Here is a 19,404-nt window from a genome sequence, read left to right on the forward strand (position 1 = left end):
TGATGACAGAGGGTAAACAACCCACTGTGTGTGTGGGTTGGTGTGCACTTGTGTGCGTGCGTGTATGCATATGCATTTGAGGAAGGAAGGAGAGAAAGAATATTTGCAAAACAGTAAATACTAGATTATTTAAGTGACCACAATCAGAACCACCTGTACTACCAGGAGGCTGTTAACAGTGTGTGTGTGTTTGTGTGTGTCTGTGTGTGGAGGTTGCGGGTGGGGTATTTTTTTGTTTTCTAAGAGTGTTTCTAAGAGTGTTTCTAAGAGTGTTTCTAAGAGTGTGTATACAGGTATGTCTATTTGTGTACAGTATGTATATTTGTGTCCCAAGGGACAAAGGCTATCTACCTTCCCCAGTATGTGTATCTGAGTCAGACTGACAATCCTGAAAGGTTTATTTGATGTATCAGTCTGTCTTTGATGGTCCAAGCCTCTGAGCTATGCAGGGTTCCAGACAGGGGATGGAGAGCACTAGATCACAACTTTTATTGCTGTGGTAAAACTGAACACAGCGATTCATATCTGTTGCAATGGATCATCTGTGTTTGACTTGAGGCGCACATGTAATTAACACGGGCCAGAGGCAGCCTAAGTGTTTAGCTTACCTCCCATCTCTCCAACACGCAACCTCTCCGAGGTGCACAGTGGGGCTGTCCCTGACTCCAAATTTCCACTTCTCTGTTTCCGCTTTTCATTCCCAATCGGCGGTTAGTCCGAGTCCCTTTTCCCTGCCTCTTATAACGACAACAGTGTATATGAACAAGCGGTTTATTGACCTATTAGACTATACTAAAATTGTGAGTTATAATACGGGTGGATGAAATCAAGCATTCTGATTGGTTCCGGGGTGTGCATTATTGAGCGATAAATTAATGTAGTCAGTATACTGTACTGAAGTATTAGTTCTCACCTGATGACCCTGATGAGGAAGTTAGCCAGGTGGATGCGTGTCCTGTCTGTCGCAGCGTGGCTCCATCCATGTGTGTTTGTTTACTGCGGGACCAGGTATTCCTGTTACACTGGTGTGTTGTGCTATGCGGCGGTGTGCATGATTATCGACCGGCGTGTCATGCAGGATAAGGCCCGGCGTGCCTCAGTTGACTGCTTTGCGGTCAGCTCTGCAGGGCTCAGGCCTGCGGTTAGGCTGCAGACAGCCAGGGCTGTGTAAGGAGATCAGCTACTGTGTGTGTGTGTGCGTGCTTACACGCCCCCACCCAATCCCCCCTCTCTCTCTCACCCTCTGACGCTCCTTTCCTCCTCTGTATCTCTCTCCTACCCAAATGTCTCACTCTTTCTCTCTCTCTCTCTTTTTTCCTCTCCCACCGTCTCTCTTTCTCTCCTGTTTCTCTCTCTCCATCCAAACCCCCACTCCCTGTACCTGTACCCCCCCCCCCCTCCTCCTGCATGCCTCCAGCACTTGGGCAGTGCCCCAGGGTTCACCTCAACTACCCTTCCTAATGGCCCCTGCTGCGTGAAAACCGTCTCTCCAAAACACAAACACGCACAACACACACACACAAACACAAATACACACCAAACCACAAATGCATCCCAGCCTGTGCCCCGAAGCTAATGGAGCGGTCTGATAAATGGTGGAATTAGCCTGAGGGAAAACTGAGAAGCATCACAGCGTTGTGATTCAGCACTGTGCCGGCGATACCGGTGAGGTTTCATCAATTCTGCATGGGACTCAACGCTGAACGCAAACAATATCTGACTAAGGTTTGCCACAAGCATACCCAGAGCTCCATCTGCCCCCCCCCCCCCCTTTTGTCTGCTCTCTCTGTGTTGTTCAAGGTTCAGTCGTTTTAACACAATCCTAAAGGAGGGATGACATCGTACTACATCAGACCTTTAGTTTGATATGATGTTTTATAGTGGCTGTGTTCGATTTTGTTGTAGTAAACCACAGCAGTTGCCAGTGCGCTGGTTGGTGTACTGTAGGCTTGCAGTCTTTGTTGCTGTAGCACAAAACACAAAACTAAACACGCTTAGTATGATGGGATGTACAGAGACTGACTAATGTATGCTGTCTAACCCTAAACCACAGCAGTTGCCAGTGCGCTGGTTGGTGTACTGTAGGCTTGCAGTCTTTGTTGCTGTAGCACAAAACACAAAACTAAACACGCTTAGTATGATGGGATGTACAGAGACTGACTAATGTATGCTGTCTAACCCTAAACCACAGCAGTTGCCAGTGCGCTGGTTGGTGTACTGTAGGCTTGCAGTCTTTGTTGCTGTAGCACAAAACACAAAACTAAACACGCTTAGTATGATGGGATGTACAGAGACTGACTAATGTATGCTGTCTGGCATGCAGAATGGGTCAGGGGATTCATGAGTTTATTTGAATAACACTGAAACCTCTTTAACCCAGAATTGAAAGGCCTAATTAGTTCTTATCAAGTGTTTGTTCCATCTTCCATCCATGATTTATGCCACTTCATGCTTTACAGAGGAGTAGGCTTGGTCTACTGTCTTGAGTCATATTAGCATAATATGTGTCTTAGCCTCAATGGAAAGAAATGCATCAATTCACATGAGTTCATTTGTAAGACTTTTAGCAGTTTGTTTGCCGTGCAGGTGTCTGTGAGGTCATAACAGATTGCGTCAGTTTAGTTGATGTTGTGTTACAGGAACACCAATGACATCAGTCATAGGTGTTCGATAGGATATCGTCATGATATCGATTTCATCCATTGTCTTCGAGCAAGGTACCATCCATCCGTCTCTGTTGACGACAAGTGCTGCAGAGATCAGAAGTGTGGGCCGATTCGATTTGTCAGCGAAAGTGGTCATTTCTCAGTCCCGCGCCGGGCAGGGCGTTTCAACCGTTCGCTCCACGGTCAGAGCCTCTTGGCAGGCCATTCCTTCTCAAGCGTGGCGTGGCACGCATTCATTACCCCATGACTGTTGGCCGGCTGGGGTCCTCCGCTGTTAACCAGGCCTAATCAGCTGCTGTGATGGCCGACACATCTTTCACCAGTTGACTTGTCATTAACTAAAAGCACCACGGAGTTTTACTCTCCATTACCACTCCCCTACCCGCTTGCATAAATCATGTTTGTCGTCTTTCACAAGCTCTCCTCCCTCATACCGCTCTCCTCATGGGACCTGCTCAGGGGCCCGCACTTTGCTCAGGGTATTATGCATGATGGGGACAGTAACGCTCCCCTTTTTATATTCAGGCTAACCAGCCATTTGATGGTAAAGGGCTTGGGCCAGAGCAACAATGGCAACCTCATCATTTAAACTGTTATGATCTTTTAATGTCTTGTATTACTGCGTCTCTAACCCAGTCATCGCCACAGGCGATGTGATATCGCTTTCAATGAGAAGAGACTGGGATCATTTGTAATAGCGTTTAAGTCATTTGTTGTGTGTGTTTTTCTAGAGGAAGGAGTCCCTGTGTATTTTTATCTGGCACATCGATCTGGTTCCCCCCCTGCCCCTCTCCGAGTGGACGCCTTGACCTTCAGTGTGGGAGGTATCACTGAGCCATGTGACCTCCGCGCTGGGCCATTGCCGTGCTCCCCTCGTGAGCGCACACACACAGACACACACACACACACACACCCACATCCACACACACACTAGCATCTACACAATCACACCCCCTCTTCCATGGGAAGAAAAAAAGAAGGGAGGGTGAGGCAAGGTGGGGAGGGAGACTTGAGAAACACAAGGTTCCTGTTGTCTTTGTTTGTCGTCAGCACCTTCTCAGGCGGTTGAGGTTTCGCCCCTCTCCATGCTCACTCGAGCGCTGCGAGGGGCTGCTGTGTGTCTGCGTGTCTGTGTGTGTGTATGCGTGCGTTCCTGTGTGTGTATGCGTGTGTGTGGAGTATTGTATGTGTGTGAGGGAGGGGAGGAGGTGGGGGGCTCTGGAGCTGCAGGGCTATGTATTGATGTCCGCTGCCCCCCCCCCCCCGGGCCGGGCTGTGTGGGATAGTGTGTCAGTAGGACAAAGACATGGCGCCATCAGTCCTGCTCTACGCGCCAGTAACTAGAATTAATTACAAACCAATCGAATCCGTTGCAGCCAATTGGTAAACTAATTGGTAATTTCAGCTGGACATCTTACTGTGGTGATTGGCGGGGTCCTGGACGGGTCCTTTCAGAGGGACTTTTGTTCTCCACGGCCGTGCCTGAACAGAATAGCCCTTCTTGCCGCCGGGTCGGAGGGGCCCTGGTTCAGTCGCAGGGACCTGCTTCTGGCCTGTCTGCTGTAACTGCCCGTCTTCCTGTTGGTGTTTTCTAGGCGGTGGACCTGAGGTTCATGTTACAGCCACTCTGGAGTGGCTTGCGATGGGGACGCGATACGGCCACAGCCACCATGGCCCACCAGACATTCCCCTTAAATAAGGCCCATTACCTCGGAGCGAAGCCCTATTCTTCCAGCCCCTTTCAGGGTTGTTCACTGTCTTTCAGTTTTTGTTTAGCAGTGGTAATGGTTACTAACGCCAGAGGGGGTTTGGAGGAATGGGGGGGGCAGTAAATTGGTGGAAACTGGATAACACTATAGCAACTCCTACTATAAAGTTGTGACCCCCCCCTCCACATACACACACACATGACTAAACAGCTGTAAACCCTAACACTATTTATTGCTATCATGTCCTTGTGTGATTTGTAAACTCTGATAAACTTTCTAAAGGGCATCGCTGTGTTTCCATCAGCTGTCAACGTGTCTCACGGTGCGTCTTTGGGAGGAAGTGGATGAGAAGGAGATGAAAGGCATGTGAAGGTGCCAGGTTTCTGAGAAGCATCAATCTCCCAATTAGGCCTGAAATAACCTGGCCAGCCCTGGCTCTTCCTGCCTGGGTATAAGAGAAGGAGAGAAAGGGGTGAGAGAGAGGGGGGAGAGAGAGGGGAGAGAGAGAGAGAGAGAGAGAGAGAGAGAGAGAGAGAGAGAGAGAGAGGGAGGGAGAGAGGGGGAGAGGGAGTGGGAAAGGTACAGGAAAATAGAGAGAGGAAGGAAGACAGATAAACAGAGAGAGAGAGAATAAAAGAGGGGTAATGAGAGAGAACGAGGCAGAGGGAGAAGTATGGGTAAGGGGGGGGGTGTTAGAACCCTCAGCCTGTCAGCTTTGGAACAGGAGAGGCCAGGCAATGTGTGTATCTCTGTGAGTGTGTTTTTGTAAGTGTGTGTGTGTGCCTGATTCTATGTGTGCAAGCTTGTTTGCAAGTGTGTGTGTGTATGCGTGTGAGGGCGTGCGAGCATGGCACTGAAAGCAGAGAGAGGGAGTCTGGTCGCCATGACAGCTCCACATCTGGCTGACCAAGGAACACTGAACAGCCATTAGTGTCAGATGAGCGACAACTGTACTTACTTCCATGCAGATGATTCCTTCATCTGACCATTGGCTATCCTTTGGTTAATGGTTTGGTAAATGGTTGGTAAAGGTTGAATTTTTCTGTGCCCTACTCGAGTTCAGCATATCCCTGTGGTATGGCTGAATTCCTTTAAACCCAATAGCACATTTAGTCTACGTTTTGAATAAGGGTCGGAATAGTTTGGACAACTTCCAACAAAAGTTGAAACCCAGATGCCCAGACGAGGGAACTGGCCTATTATGACTGGGTAACAATCTCCATGAATAAAATAAATAACTGCAATCCTCCACCCCCCTCACCCCCACCTCAACCTTGCATCATAAACATACTCAGTCAATGGAGTAAACTGTAATTCATGGTAATCCACCAGTTTATTGGTTTTAACAGAATGACCGGTACACCCATAAATTGATTAAAGCATAAAAGTGAAGGCTTTTAAGCAGACACCCCAATTTCTGCTTTTAGAACAGACTGCACATTGATTGGTTTACCAGTGTTTTGCATAAGCGCATGGGTTTGTTTCCCATAAGGGCAATAAGTCAGTTTACTGGTTGTAGCAATGTTTTACATGAGCTAGTTTGGAGCATAACATGAGGGAGGTAGTGATGGTGATCTCCAATCATGGTGATCGTCTTAATCAGTTCTGTACGCCAATGCTTTTCAGCGTTTATGCTAGCTTTCTCGTAACTGGAATCAGCAATCACACAGTGTGGCTGGGAGTTTTCACCCATTACATTAACACTGCTGATCTATGCAGGATAAACTGAATTGCAAACTGGATTAGCAGAGCATTCCCGTCTTAAATGCCCCAGTCTACACTTCTAGAATTCTAGGCAGCCCATTGAAGCAAAAAGAGGGATCAATCGCTGCCCAAAAATAATTTGTTTAATTTGATTTGTAGAGATTTGCTCTCCTTAAGCAAGGGAACAGTGGAGGCCTGGGAGAGGGGAAAAAGTGTGGTTGGAGTCTGCTGAAACATTGGTTCAATATGTACATTATTCTGGAACCTGACACCACAGGAAATAGATATTGATCGGTGATGACCATTTACTCACTTTGTGTGCAAGTGGGGTGGTTGGCTCATGAAACTTTGCCATTGCATGAGGCCAAGCCTCTTTGTACATACAAGAGTTCACTGTTTCCTCACCTACGACCGACTGTCGGCTAAAATGGGATTCAGATAGCTGGTTGGGGTACAGTCCTGTGCTCCTGCAAAGAGTTATTTATGTATCCATATTCTCTGGATTTTTGCATTATTCAAGTCATAGGAAAAAAAGAAAAAAAACCTTCTTTGACCGGGGCTCTCGTCTTGCATTAACGTCTGCATTTTTATCAGCCCGCAGTACCCGCCATGGTGAAAAATTAATCCAGGGGCAAATGCATCAACTAGTCATGCATGTGAAAAGTCTTTAAAACAGACACTTGGCTGGTGCGGCTCGTGGGCTCTCCTTCTGGCTGACATCATCCTCCTGCCTTCGTAAATCTAAACACATGCCTGCTCCCTGCTTCTGCCACCAGCCCAGTGTAACTCTGATTTCTGTGGTGAATACCCTAATATATGCCACAAGGGGAAACTCGTAAAGGAATATGGATGCAATGTTTAAGGGTGCTGTGACAATTATTTTACTTTTCGAAAAACAACAAATGACACAATAAACATTCCTTTCTCCACTGACTCGTTAATGAGCCATACCCCTGTAGAAGAACAGACCCACAAAGGGTTTCAAGGCATGTTGGTTCTCAGCCCTCAGCCCGTCTCACTGATGATGTCACCCAGCAGTCAAACAGCCGATGTAATGTATTATTCATGGGGGAAAATGTATAGTTTTTATCAGTCTCATCCGGGGAGTTCCATCAGCATTGATTTGCAAATCAGACAGAGGATGTACAGTACAGGATGCAGGGAAGACGGGGAATCCAAGAAGATTTGACCGAACTGATACTGGTGTATTTAGTCTTGATTGATGGCCTGATAGATAATTTAGGATTATATGGTGTGTAACCGTTCACCAGACCTACAGTCTACAACAAAAATGTACATATGATGAAGAATTTCTGCTTTCAATTAATTCAGAGAATTACCATCATTTTTATAGTGCATTATAAACATGACTGAGTGTGTACAATTTGGCCGGGCCTGTTTGTGAGATCGAGATGAATGAAAATGACTGTAAGACAACTCCACAGCCACCACAGCCTAACCCAGCAACATGCACGCCAGACCAGACTCACACCCCAGAGGTGAAACTGGAGAGTGGCCTAGACCCCCACAAACCCCCTTAACGCTGAGGACGTTGAGAGATGGACGAGGAGGGAGGAGATGGGGGGGCAGGGGAGGGGGAGGGAGTTGTAACAGAGTAAAGACGAGGGAGGCTGGTGGTGGGGGTCGTGCTCGGCCCCCGCTGGGACTTGCAAGGCCTAAACAAATCCAATCTAGCCCCCCTTACCCCCCAGGAGTGCTGCACTGACCTTGCTAAACGGACCCCTTCAAAACAATAGCCTGAGCAGGCAGGCACGCAGGCAGGAGAGCAACAGCTCACACAGACCCACCAGTATAATGAATGAGGGGTTGTGAATGGATGACTGTGTGCACTTAGCGACAGGCGCAGCGAGCCTGCTGGGGGATGATGAATTGACAGCAGCTCTGCTGGGCTGACGGGCCCAGTCCCCCCAGTAGCTGCCTGCCAGGAGGGACAAAATGTTACTCTGAATGTGGTCTGCTAGGGTGAGAGGGGAGAGGAGAGGAGGATTCCGTGGGGATGATGATGAAGCACGACTCTCAGGTTTCCTGTCTCTGATGTAAGGCTTGCCTGGATCGATGGCCCCATTGGGTCCTGGCCCAGCACACTCTTCCCCCTCCCCGCCTGCTCTCCTTATCTCTCCCTGCACATCTCTCTCTATCTCTCTCTCCATCTCTCTTACTCTCTCATGGTGCTTTCTGTTTCTCTCGCTCTCTTTCTCTAATGCTCTTTCTAACTGTTTCTCGCACTCATCTCACTTCCAAACCTCCCTCTCTCCCTCTCTCTCTCTCTCTCTCTCTCTCTCTCTCTCTCTCTCTCTCTCTCTCTCTCTCTCTCTCTCTCTCTCTCTCTCTCTCTCTCTCTCTCTGCAGCCTCTCTAGCCACCTGCTCTCACTTAGTCATGTGAGCAGTCCCACCTCCTGGCAAAGAATCTGTTTTTTTTACTTGATGTGAATCCATCATATTGCATTGTAGTATTACAGTAACATGCTAATCAAACATCTTTATTTTTCTCTTCATTTTACCTGATGGAGTATTCCATTCTTACAAGTTCACACTAACACTCAAAGAATAGTGGCACAATGGCAAATTGATGCTTCTCAATTCATTGAATGTAGTCATTGTATTCATCCAACGATGGGACAGTGTACTCTGTACGGACTGAGGCAGTCTCATGTACTGTGCCATCAAGATCAGTATCATTATATCCTCCGTAGTGCAACTTCCTTGGACATACCTCCATGAAACGTAATATTAGAAGCATTGTGGTCCTAACGAGATTCCACAGGGTTAAATAAAGATCAGCAACACTTGGGCTGCGTATGAAGGCCTGCCTTAAGTATTGAGATGAATGGCTTTTTAATGGCCTTTGGGGAGCTCTGCTATCTAAGGCCAGATCAAAAGGGGCTGTTGGGGGTGGTCTTGTCTTGGAGTGGCCCAGACGCACTCACTGGGTGGCTTAGATAACCCCCCCTCCCCGCCCCCGCACACACACATCCGTGCACCCCCTTCCCTGTTTAGACTCTACAGCAGCACTTGTTAAAGATGAACAGCCTCTGTGTTGAAGGAGCACTCTCTCTCTCTCTCTCTTTCATTTTCCTCATTAGCTAGTGCACAGTGCCAGTGATGCAGTTGGTGATTAAGATGTCGGTGACTTGGTGTCTTGGCCAAAGCTCCTACCTTTCACATGCAAACACAAACACACACACACACACACCCACTGCACAAGCTAAACAGACTTCCAAAGGTGTAGAATAATGGCCACATCTGTAATGTTCTACTTTGCTCGATAAAGTTATGTCGTGTTTGGAGGTGTTTCCTCCTCTGGTTTATTTTGGTTTGGTGTGTGGGTTACGGTTGTGAGGGGCCTTGGGTTGTTTGTCTGTCTGATGGACATGTAGCCTGAATGTAATGTTCCTATAGGGGTGTGTGGAGACTGAGAAATGTCCGTAGCCTTGTGAACAGTAAACAAAGCTGAGAGGGAGAACTGTTTGGGAGAAAGGTTTGAGAACATTTTGAAACACAACATAATGGAAGTTTGTTTACGTAAGAAAGTTGACACATTCAAAGTTTGAATTAACGATTTACTTTTTTGTCTCGTAGTCACATTTATTTCCTTACTCAAGTAAAGGCAAAAACAAACACTTTGGTGAGGTTGGAGAAGTTTGGGCTTCGCCCCTCTCTGAACACGTACAAAGTATCATCAGCAGCTGGTGCAGTAGTCTGACAAATTAATTACATCTCAGAGACACCACAAGACAGTTCAGAACGAGACAGCCTGTCTCTTTCTATTTGTGCACACGGTCTCATGTCCTGCCTTGATCTAAGTCTCTCTGACATGTGACATAACCGTGGCGGACACACTGAAGCGGATCGCACATGAGAGCAAGGCTGTCTGGGTAACGATCTCCTGTATTTGTGGTCGGCATGTCTCCCACGAAGACCATGTGGCAGCCCAGGCACCCTTCTGTGTTGGCACCAGTCGCATAAATATTTCACCTCTCCCAAACCAAGCTGTCAGGGGGCTGGCTGACTCGGGCAAATAATTCATATCATCTCCTGTCAAACATTTCCTGTGTCCAAGAGTGTATCAGGTGCTTTCATCTCCAAGAAGGGGATATAAGGTGGGAGAAATAGAGAGTTATATTGTGTGGTGTATAACCAGTCCTCTTACATGCGGTAAAGTTGTATCCCAGAGCCGGAGGCAATTTACCACAGCCAAGGTGCTGTGTGAGGGGCTTGTGGGTAGGCACTTTTTTTTTCGCTTCACCCACAGTACCGATGATTTCTCCTCCATCTGTTGACAGAACCGTGGCAGACCCGGCCTTGGAAGAGTGACAACTAAAGATGTAGAGTTAAGGCCATAGGCTGGACTGTGTGGGTGGGAGGGGCCCTGCTTCATGTTAGAGTAAGCAGCAGGCCAGCAGCGCCTTCATTAACAGGCGCGGAAAAGGCCTGGTCTGAAGCTGCTGACTTCCGTGTAATTGGCTGGATTGGGGAACACAGCGCTTATTCACGACAGGTTGGTTGGAGAAGACCCCAGCTAAGGAACAGGGGTTGCAGCAGTCTCTCTCTCTTTTTCTCTCTCTCTCTCTCTCTCTCTCTCTCTCTCTCTCTCTCTCTCTCTCTCTCTCTCTCTCTCTCTCTCTCTCTCTCTCTCTCTCTCTCTCTCTTTGCCTCAGGAGCTGGAAAGAAGAGAGAGGTCTGTGATAAGCTGCTGTATTAGCTGTTTCAATAAATACTCTGTGAGGAGAACATCAACAGCTGGTCTTCCACGCATGCCAGGATGGCAGAGCGGAAAGTGGGCGCGAAAGGCAATAATATTTGAGAAGAGATACATGTGCTAGTCAGTGAAGGAAGCCCAGTGCTGACTCAAGTCTTTGATATTCTTCTATTAGAATTCCCTTTCCTCTCACTGCGCAGACCTTTTATTTCTTTCTCTCTCCTCTCCTCCCTGTTTAGCTAAAATAGAAAAATATGTTGATTTGACAGCTATTCTAAACAGTTGCTTATAGATTTGGACCTCGTCACATTTTCAGATGGACATTCATATTTAATTAGCTGCAATGAAGATCTTCACACTTTCCGGGGTCCTGAGACGCAGGCAGGTGTGTAAAAGGCTGTCTGTACACCTCCTCTGAGCCCCCTGTCTCAGGACCCTCTCCCGGGTCTGGCCCTCCTCAAGGTCTGACTCCATTAGTTCTGACTGATATCCCTTTCGCTGCTCCGTCGAGTGTGAGAGGATATGAGCAGAGCTACTCTCTCCGTCAGGGGGCTACACACACACACACACACACACACACAAACACACACACAAAAACACACACAAACACTTACACACAGGCACACATACACACACAAACACTTACACACAGGCACACATACACACACACACACACATACTCAGCTCCTCCAATGCACACATAGACACAAACACATACAGGCGCACATACATCCCCCCCTCCAACAGACACACACACACAGCACACACACAGCTCCTGTAAGGCCTCTCATGTCCCCACATGGACTGGGGGCTGCCAGGCAGAAACATTCAGGCTGCTAATGTGTTCCAGTCATCCAGTGAAGCAGATAATCTTCAGGCTCTGTGAGACCAGGCTCATCTCTCCCTCTGGTGTTGTCGATGTAGCACTCCTCTCTGTGGATCTGCCCTGTCGCTAAAAGAGTGTGTGTGTCTGTGTGTCTGTGTGTTTTTGTACCTGTGTGTTTGTCGTCTGTGGGCACATCCATACTGGATATTGGTTTTAATCATATGTTCTATAAAAATGTAGAATTGTTCAATTCAATTAGAGTGATTTAATGAGTAATCGTGTTTTATGAGTTGGGGAGAACATCTAAATCTCTCACATGGGATAGTCATATAGCTCTTTATATAGCAATATGATCAAATCAATGACTATCATGATGACAGACACTATAGGACTGCAGAGCTCACTGAAGCACGTACAGTACCCATGCAGTCAATAGTGCTATAAAGTGAGATTACTGTTCCACAGTTTCTGCTGAGTACTATGTATACAATCTCAGAACAATACAATGCATGATTATTATCTGAATGATTGGGACCAATAATGTTAATAAGTGCTTTGCCAACTGCGATAATATACAGTATAGTCCCTTGCCCCCGTTTCAATGCCTTGTCAATTCATCTGAATGTCTCTTTTTAAATTAATAAGCAGTATGCAGAGAAGCCGTGTGGAGGTGTTCCCCATAAGGTTCATTGCGGTAGACAAAACATGCAAATGAGTATTTAACTACATTGATTAAACCTGAACCGTGGGCAGGATGATTTATGATCATTTGTGTTTATGCACTGGGAGGAGACAGCCAGGCCACAAATCAACACGAGCATCAACATCTATCTGTGACCGGCCACAGGGCTTTGAGAGCATGAACGTCACTAGTCTTCCAGCAGATTGAGAGGGAGAGGGAGTACAGCAGAGATACACAGAGAGACAGAGGGGTAGAGTGGGAAAGAAAGAAGGGGTTGAGAGAAAGATTTTAAGAGAGAGAGGGGGGGTGGGTGGAGAGAAGGAAGGGGGAGAGAGAAAGAGAGAAGAGGTGGAGAGAAAGAGTGAGAGAAGAGAGAAAGAAAGAAAGAAAGAAAGAAAGAAAGAAAGAAAGAAAGAAAGAAAGAAAGAAAGAAAGAAAGAAAAGAGAGAGATGACGACCACAATGCGATGTAAAAACACAAAAGAGAAAAGAGATACTGGGAGAGAAACAGACAGAGAAGACAGAGTGAAAGAGGTTCAAATCTTGTTAAAATGTCAGGTGCCCTTGGCCAGTGGATGACACCAGTCATAATCTTTAGGTCAGAGACAAGCACTCTGTTTAATGACATTAGCCGTGACCGTAGAATGACTGCTTTGTTCCTGGGTGTGAGAAGGGACACAATGCACTTCTTCAATGTCCAGTCCGCTGACATCTCATTTTATATGGTCAACCAGTCACCCCCCCCCCCCCCCCCCCCCCCCCCCCCCCCCCCCAATTTATTACCGTTTGTAACCTTTTGTTTTGAGAAGTGACGGGCAGGATATGGCTCACCTGGGAAAAAGCCACTGGTGTTGTGATATTTGTGTTTACATAGGTCAAGTATCTTAAACCTACGCCGTATAGTGTCTGACCACTTAAACAAGATCTCCAATGACTTATCATGATAAAAAAAGATACACGTAGATGCGTCTTCAATTACCATCACGGCATGAGGAAATGACATCACAACACACCGCAACTATCCTCTCCAGTGGCTGACCCCGGATATTAGTCAGATAGCGTCGAGAAGCCTCATTGGCTTTTAATGACGTCGTCAAAGGTCTTCCTCGCCGTAATGTTTCACCGTTAGAATAACAAGCTCTCTGTCACAGCCAAACACAGGGAGAAGGTTCAGACGGCGTTATGGAGTGCCAGTGCAGTGACTCAGGACTCTGTGTTTGACCTCTTTCTCTCCCAGCCAACGCTGGGGATCAGACTCTGTAACCATGGCGCCTGGGGAGAACTTCTTTGATGACTGCAGATTTATGGAGTTGTTTTACTCCTGCCCGTAGCGCTCGCTAACCACAGCTCAGCATGGAATCCTCCTCTGTCACACGATTTATACCTACGGAGAGTTTTTCTTTACAGAGAATACTGACTTTATGTGTCCGTGCGACCGTCAGAGGGGCAGTTGTGATGCTTTGGATAGATTGCGTGTCCACAACGTTTTCATTGAAGATAAGATCTGACAAGGACTTCTAGACCTCTGCTTCATTTCCATTTGACCTTTTATCCGGCTGTTGTCTGTCACTGGTCTCTCGGGCCATGTCCCTGTACACCGTCCCTGTTCATAGACTCATAAATGAACGCCTCGCTGTGGAGACACATTTATGATTGTAAACTTCAAACAGCAGGGAACTGTCATTGGAATCATCAATTTTGAAATGATGACTTTTTGTATCCTGCCCAGTGTCATGTGAGAATGACTGCTGCTTTCACTCAGAGATGTGACTCTCTGGCAGCGCTATAAGAGATTGCCCGGGGATAAGCGTGCTGTTTCCACGCGTGACAACTGTTGGTGGTATATGCCTCACCTCTGAACCCTGGCCCTCTCCTCACTGGAGCCCCACTGCAGGCTAATCTCTAATGCCTCAGTGGTTCCACTCTAATTCATTACTTCCCTCTCCTCTCCAGCCATGCCCACATAAACAAGATGCTCCCCCCTGACCCACCAGTGGCCCTTACCAAACCGTGGCCTGAATTTGATCTTCAACACAAAACCGTCTTTCCATAGGGAGACGCTGGTTGTTTGTCTGTTTCTCCAATGTCTTGGAGACTGCCACTAGGAAATCATACTGATGTAAAAAACAAATGCTTTGTTACTCTAGTTCTGAGCATTAACTGAGGCAGAGAAACAAGAATTTCAAGGGAAAGCAGAGGCCTAGCTGTTTGAGTTATAGCGACATTGAGAGAACTCCAGTCTATTAAGCTCCGGCAGGGTTGTATGATGGAGGTCTTTGGAGAATGAACTTGAATAAATATGACAGAGTGCAGCAGTTTGCTGGAGATATTTGTGTTGCATAATGTAAGGCTCAGTAATGGAAATAGTAAAAAGTGACCAGCATGATATAAAACCAACCATTTATTTTCTTTCTTTTCCCCCCTCTAAGATCGTGTATGCTTTTGAGGCATATTTCTCAACAAGAGTAAAACTAGATGAATCTACATCTGATGTCAGTGATGTTACCGGCCTAGGTCATTCACTAGGTCCCATTTACTGCATTAAAAATGTGATTTGCAAATATAATTACTCACACATTGATATCTACTTAACACAAACGTCGAGGAACATCACTGGCATTTTATATTGAGTTACATGACTCCACACCCGACTGCTGGCAAGTGGAATGTGCAGGTTTACATCAGTGCAATAATTATGAGAGATACGTGATTTTATTGAGAAGCACGTAAAAGTGTATTGAGCATCAATTTTTTTTAAATCTCATTTAATCCCTGGAAAATATTTGTATTCGATAGCAGAGGAAAGGAAGGTAGTGTCGACAGTTAGTTTATATATTCCAGCCACACAGTAGGATTGATGTATCTGTTGCTTACTGATTCTCACACATAATTTGTTACGTGTTTTTTTCCTTTGCGGGGCTGCCAGCAGACTCTCGTGTCTTCCATAACTCTTGCCAAAGTGAAAGATTTTTAATTAAAATGGACACAGCCGGCTGAACCGAATGGATGTCTCAAATAGTATTCCCACCTAACGAAGCCCATCAAGACCTCGGAATCTCAGGTAGCAAGCAATTCCCGCTTCCTTAAGAACTTGTTAATCACATCTCCTTCTTCATTCAATTATCAACACCTACAGATTGATACATTCATATAGGGCTGGATGTGGGAGGAAAGTACGGTTTTCAATGGTTTCCAGCTCGCTTCTGGCTTGTCATCTGTCCAGTTTTCTGTGTTATATGGTGATGTGTCTATGACCCCAAGCATTTGCCATATTGGATTTCTTTATTGCTCACCTTTGATCCTGTTCGAAAAAATTAACACTGGTCTCTCCATGTGAACCCTGCATGTGTGTCCATCTGTGTGTGTGTGTGTGTGTGTGTATTAGTGAGTGACAGTAGGTCCCATTTTGTACAAGAAACCACGTTGGTTGTGCAGTGCTGGTTGGTGGTGGGGGGGTTGATGAAGCTGGGGGTGGGAAAGGTTGCAATTCTGGGTGTAGAGGAGAGGTTGAAGTTGGAAGGTCATGTTCATAAATTTGAACTAGTGGGCCAGGGCCTAATTGAAAAGGCTGGAATCGGAGCTTGACCCCATGAACTGTTGCCCCCAGCCCCTCCCTCGCTGCTCCCTGGCTATTCAGTCATAGCAGTCAGATCTATGGGGTTGGGCCTGTGTTTTACATGTCTGTATCACCCCCATATTCAAGTGGTAAAGTTAAAGTTTTTCCATACCTTTTTCCAAGCTTTTAGGACTGGTCCTAGCATTGGACTTTGACATTTTTCAGACGACAAAGAAATCAGACGTATAAGCAGCCAAAGCTGTGTAACTTCAGACCGGCTGGTCCTCACATTGTGAGCATGTGACACATCGCAGCCTTTTGAAGGGTGACACCGGACCGAGTGGGCACTCGACAAGAAAGGACTCAAATCTGTCATTTCACACCAGTAGGAAACCCATCCAGGGCAGCCATTGTATGGAACAATGGCTGGGAGATGGTTCTACATATCATTTTGACACGTTGAGCTTATGACAGGGACAGTTTTACTGCTGCCATAGCTGGGAGGTTGTTTGGAGAGCTTATGTTTCTCTTGTTCTCTTTCTCCTTCTGTCTCTCTTTCTGTTTCTCTTTCTGTCTCTTTCTTTCTTACTTACTTTCTTTCTTCTCTTTCTCTCTCTATCTCTCTCTGTTTCGTTCTCTGTGTCTCTCTCTCTGTTGCTCTGTCTCTCTCCCTCTCTTTCTGTCTCCATGTTTCTCTCTCTCTCATTCTGTTGTTCTCTGCCTCAGGGCTTTTTCTTGGCCTTTGTTTTTTTTGGGGTGAAAACGGAACAGCTGTCGATCACACACTCCCAACCCTAACGGAAGACACTGTCCATGTCATGCATGAGCCACCCTCTCCTGGTGTAGATGAATGTAACGTCTCAGAAACAATTCTATTCTACCAACCCTCACTGCCCTTATCAATATGAGCATTCTGCTGTGAGGGATGCTTTACCTCTGACCCCTCCCTGATCCCTCAGCTGTTGAGCCCTCGGAAGTGTGAACTCACTCCAGAGCCCCACTTGTCCACTCGGGGTCTCAAGGCAGTCGTAGGGCATGAGGGGGGCAGGGGGGGGGGGGGGGGGTGCTCATCTTAAAGGTGTAACAGAAACAATCCCATTAAGAGGTGGATCGCCTTTCACACAGATTACTGAACATCTGCCACTCTCGCAGGCCAGGGGCAAGGTCCCCCGACTGCTGACCAGAGCAACACACACCCGAACACACACACATCCTAATTAGAGACTGTGGCCCTTTGACGCCCTGTTCCCCACACCTCAGCCGAAAGGGATCCACATCACACAAAGCGTTGTGACACCTGCTATTTGTATAAGCCCTAACCCTACACTTTACAGAGGCAGCCACCTTTGATTCTCCTTGTCATCTCCATGTCCCCTCGATGCTCTATAGTGTCAGTCACCGTTTTGTACCTGTCGTCTTTCTCCGACAGCAGCTTCCTATAGCCTTTAGCCCCGGTGTTGTGTTGTGCGCTGCTCTCTGTGGAGCTGGGTGTGTGTGTGAGTGTGTGTAATGTCGCCTCACGTTTGCCTTGGGTGAAAGGTGAGAACTCTGAGAAAACGTTCTGGTCTGCCGGAGAGACCTGCTTGTTCTGCACGGTTGAACGGTACCAGGGGGATTCTGAGGGGACAGAAAAGGGGAACAGGGGGGGGACGACTGAGAAGGAAGGGGGACATACAGAACAACAAGGTTCCGTTTGGGTGTTTATCTAGAAGGCTGGACACAGAAGGGAGAAGAGGGAGAAAATGGAAGGCAGAAGGAGGAGACAGGGAGACGAGGTCAGCGGTGCCCCTCACCTTGGGCAGCTGTGTGGCTGCACGGCCAGTCTGTCTTCAACGCTTCTGCCAGTATCTGTTTCAAAGACAGCTTCTGTCATGTCACTGGAGCCTTGGGGAGGGGCCGGACAGGAGATGAGCCCTGCGATTGAGACGTGTCCACCTGTAAACATCTCCACCTCTCCCAAGCACCACCCACTCGGCATGCTGAGATTGATCTCAGCCTCTAGGGCATGTCACTATTTACAGGTATCATGGGATAGTGCTGGTAAAATGTTGACATGTGTGAAAAGGATTCACTGTCCAAGACAAAGACCTCATTGTGTTGTTGTTTTCAGTGCAGGCATATGTCACTCCTACATGCTACATGCTGACGGTGTAGTTGGTTGGTGTACTGGAAAAGAGGATCAAGGTACACTTTTTTGTTTGTACGTGGAAGAAGAAAAGTTTGATGGTGAATTTACCTTGTGTGAGTGTGTATGTCCAATAGAGATGTGTTGGGCGGTGGTGGGTGGGGGCTGCTAAAAAAGTGGGGACTTTCTAACAAGCCCATAGGTGGGGGAAGTGTGTTGAGGTACTGTGGGGTGTAAGGAATAAAAGTTGCATGCCTCATGGCTGTCTTCAGAACAACACAGATGCGCTTAATTTATGGCCACTTTCTGTGATTGGAGAAGAAAGCTGGGGATCGATTCGGGACCCCTCTCTTTCACCTGTTAAGAGCTTTCCTCATAATTGGCTGCCGCTTCTCTGCCAAACCAGCGTCCTTCCCCGTCCCACAATTGTATGTTAAAGTATGTGTAAACCAGGCCTATTTTTCTTCCCTTCAGGCTATTGATTTTTAAATGAAGTATCAAAGAAAATCAATAGTAATCAACAAATAGAAGGCAACGTGCTGTAGTGTCACATCCAAGGGCTCAGCTTAATCAATGTTGCTGCCTGTCACAACATGGAGGGGGGATGGGGGGGGGGTTAAGTTGGGGACTTGAACTGAATGGAAAGTAAGCGGGACGAGGTATCTGTCATTGGGGGAGAGGAGGGAGGTGGGCGGAAGGAAGGATGGCAAGTTTGTCTGAAGCGCATTGCTCTACATTACCCCCCCCCCCCCCCACCAACACCACCACCACCAGTCTTGTTCCGTTGGCCTGTGACAAAAGTGTCTCCACCTGATTGGGGTCCTGTGGTGTAGAAACATTACAGTGCCCTCAGGCCCCAGATCATGTTACCCCCACAGTCAAGCCGCACCAAAGGATCCTGTCCAAGATGCTTAATGAATCTACAAGTGAACTGTGAAACAGGTAGTCTTATCTGCCACCGCCTGTCAACACCTCGCCATCTGTCACTGTCAGAGGTCTTGTTACACATTGCATACCTGAATGTTGAGAAAATGTTGTTGGCACGTCACCCCAGAAACATATTCAAAAAACGATAGCAGACGAGCATGTTTGGAAGATAGTACTCATGCAGAGGATGAGGTGTAGGTCATCGGTCAGCGAGGTTAGTTTCCTGCACTTTGCCGTTCCCCTTTTCTATAGGCTGGTTACTTTTTTCTTGAGATAAGTGAACGCATAAGCTCACACAACACGCGCTATCTTTAGTCGTGGTAAAAGCTTTTTTGCTTTTCAAAGTACATGGATTAACATGTCACTTGTCATGTCACAAATGTGTCAACGAGAAGTTCATAATGTAGCAACACCGCTCTCCTTAAAGAAATGGAAGAATTACTAAATCATTTAGGTGGATGTGCTGTGCGTCAGGCAACGTCATGAAC

Source organism: Hypomesus transpacificus, chromosome 19 (assembly GCF_021917145.1).
Source record: "Hypomesus transpacificus isolate Combined female chromosome 19, fHypTra1, whole genome shotgun sequence".
NCBI classification, from domain to species: Eukaryota; Metazoa; Chordata; class Actinopteri; order Osmeriformes; family Osmeridae; genus Hypomesus; species Hypomesus transpacificus.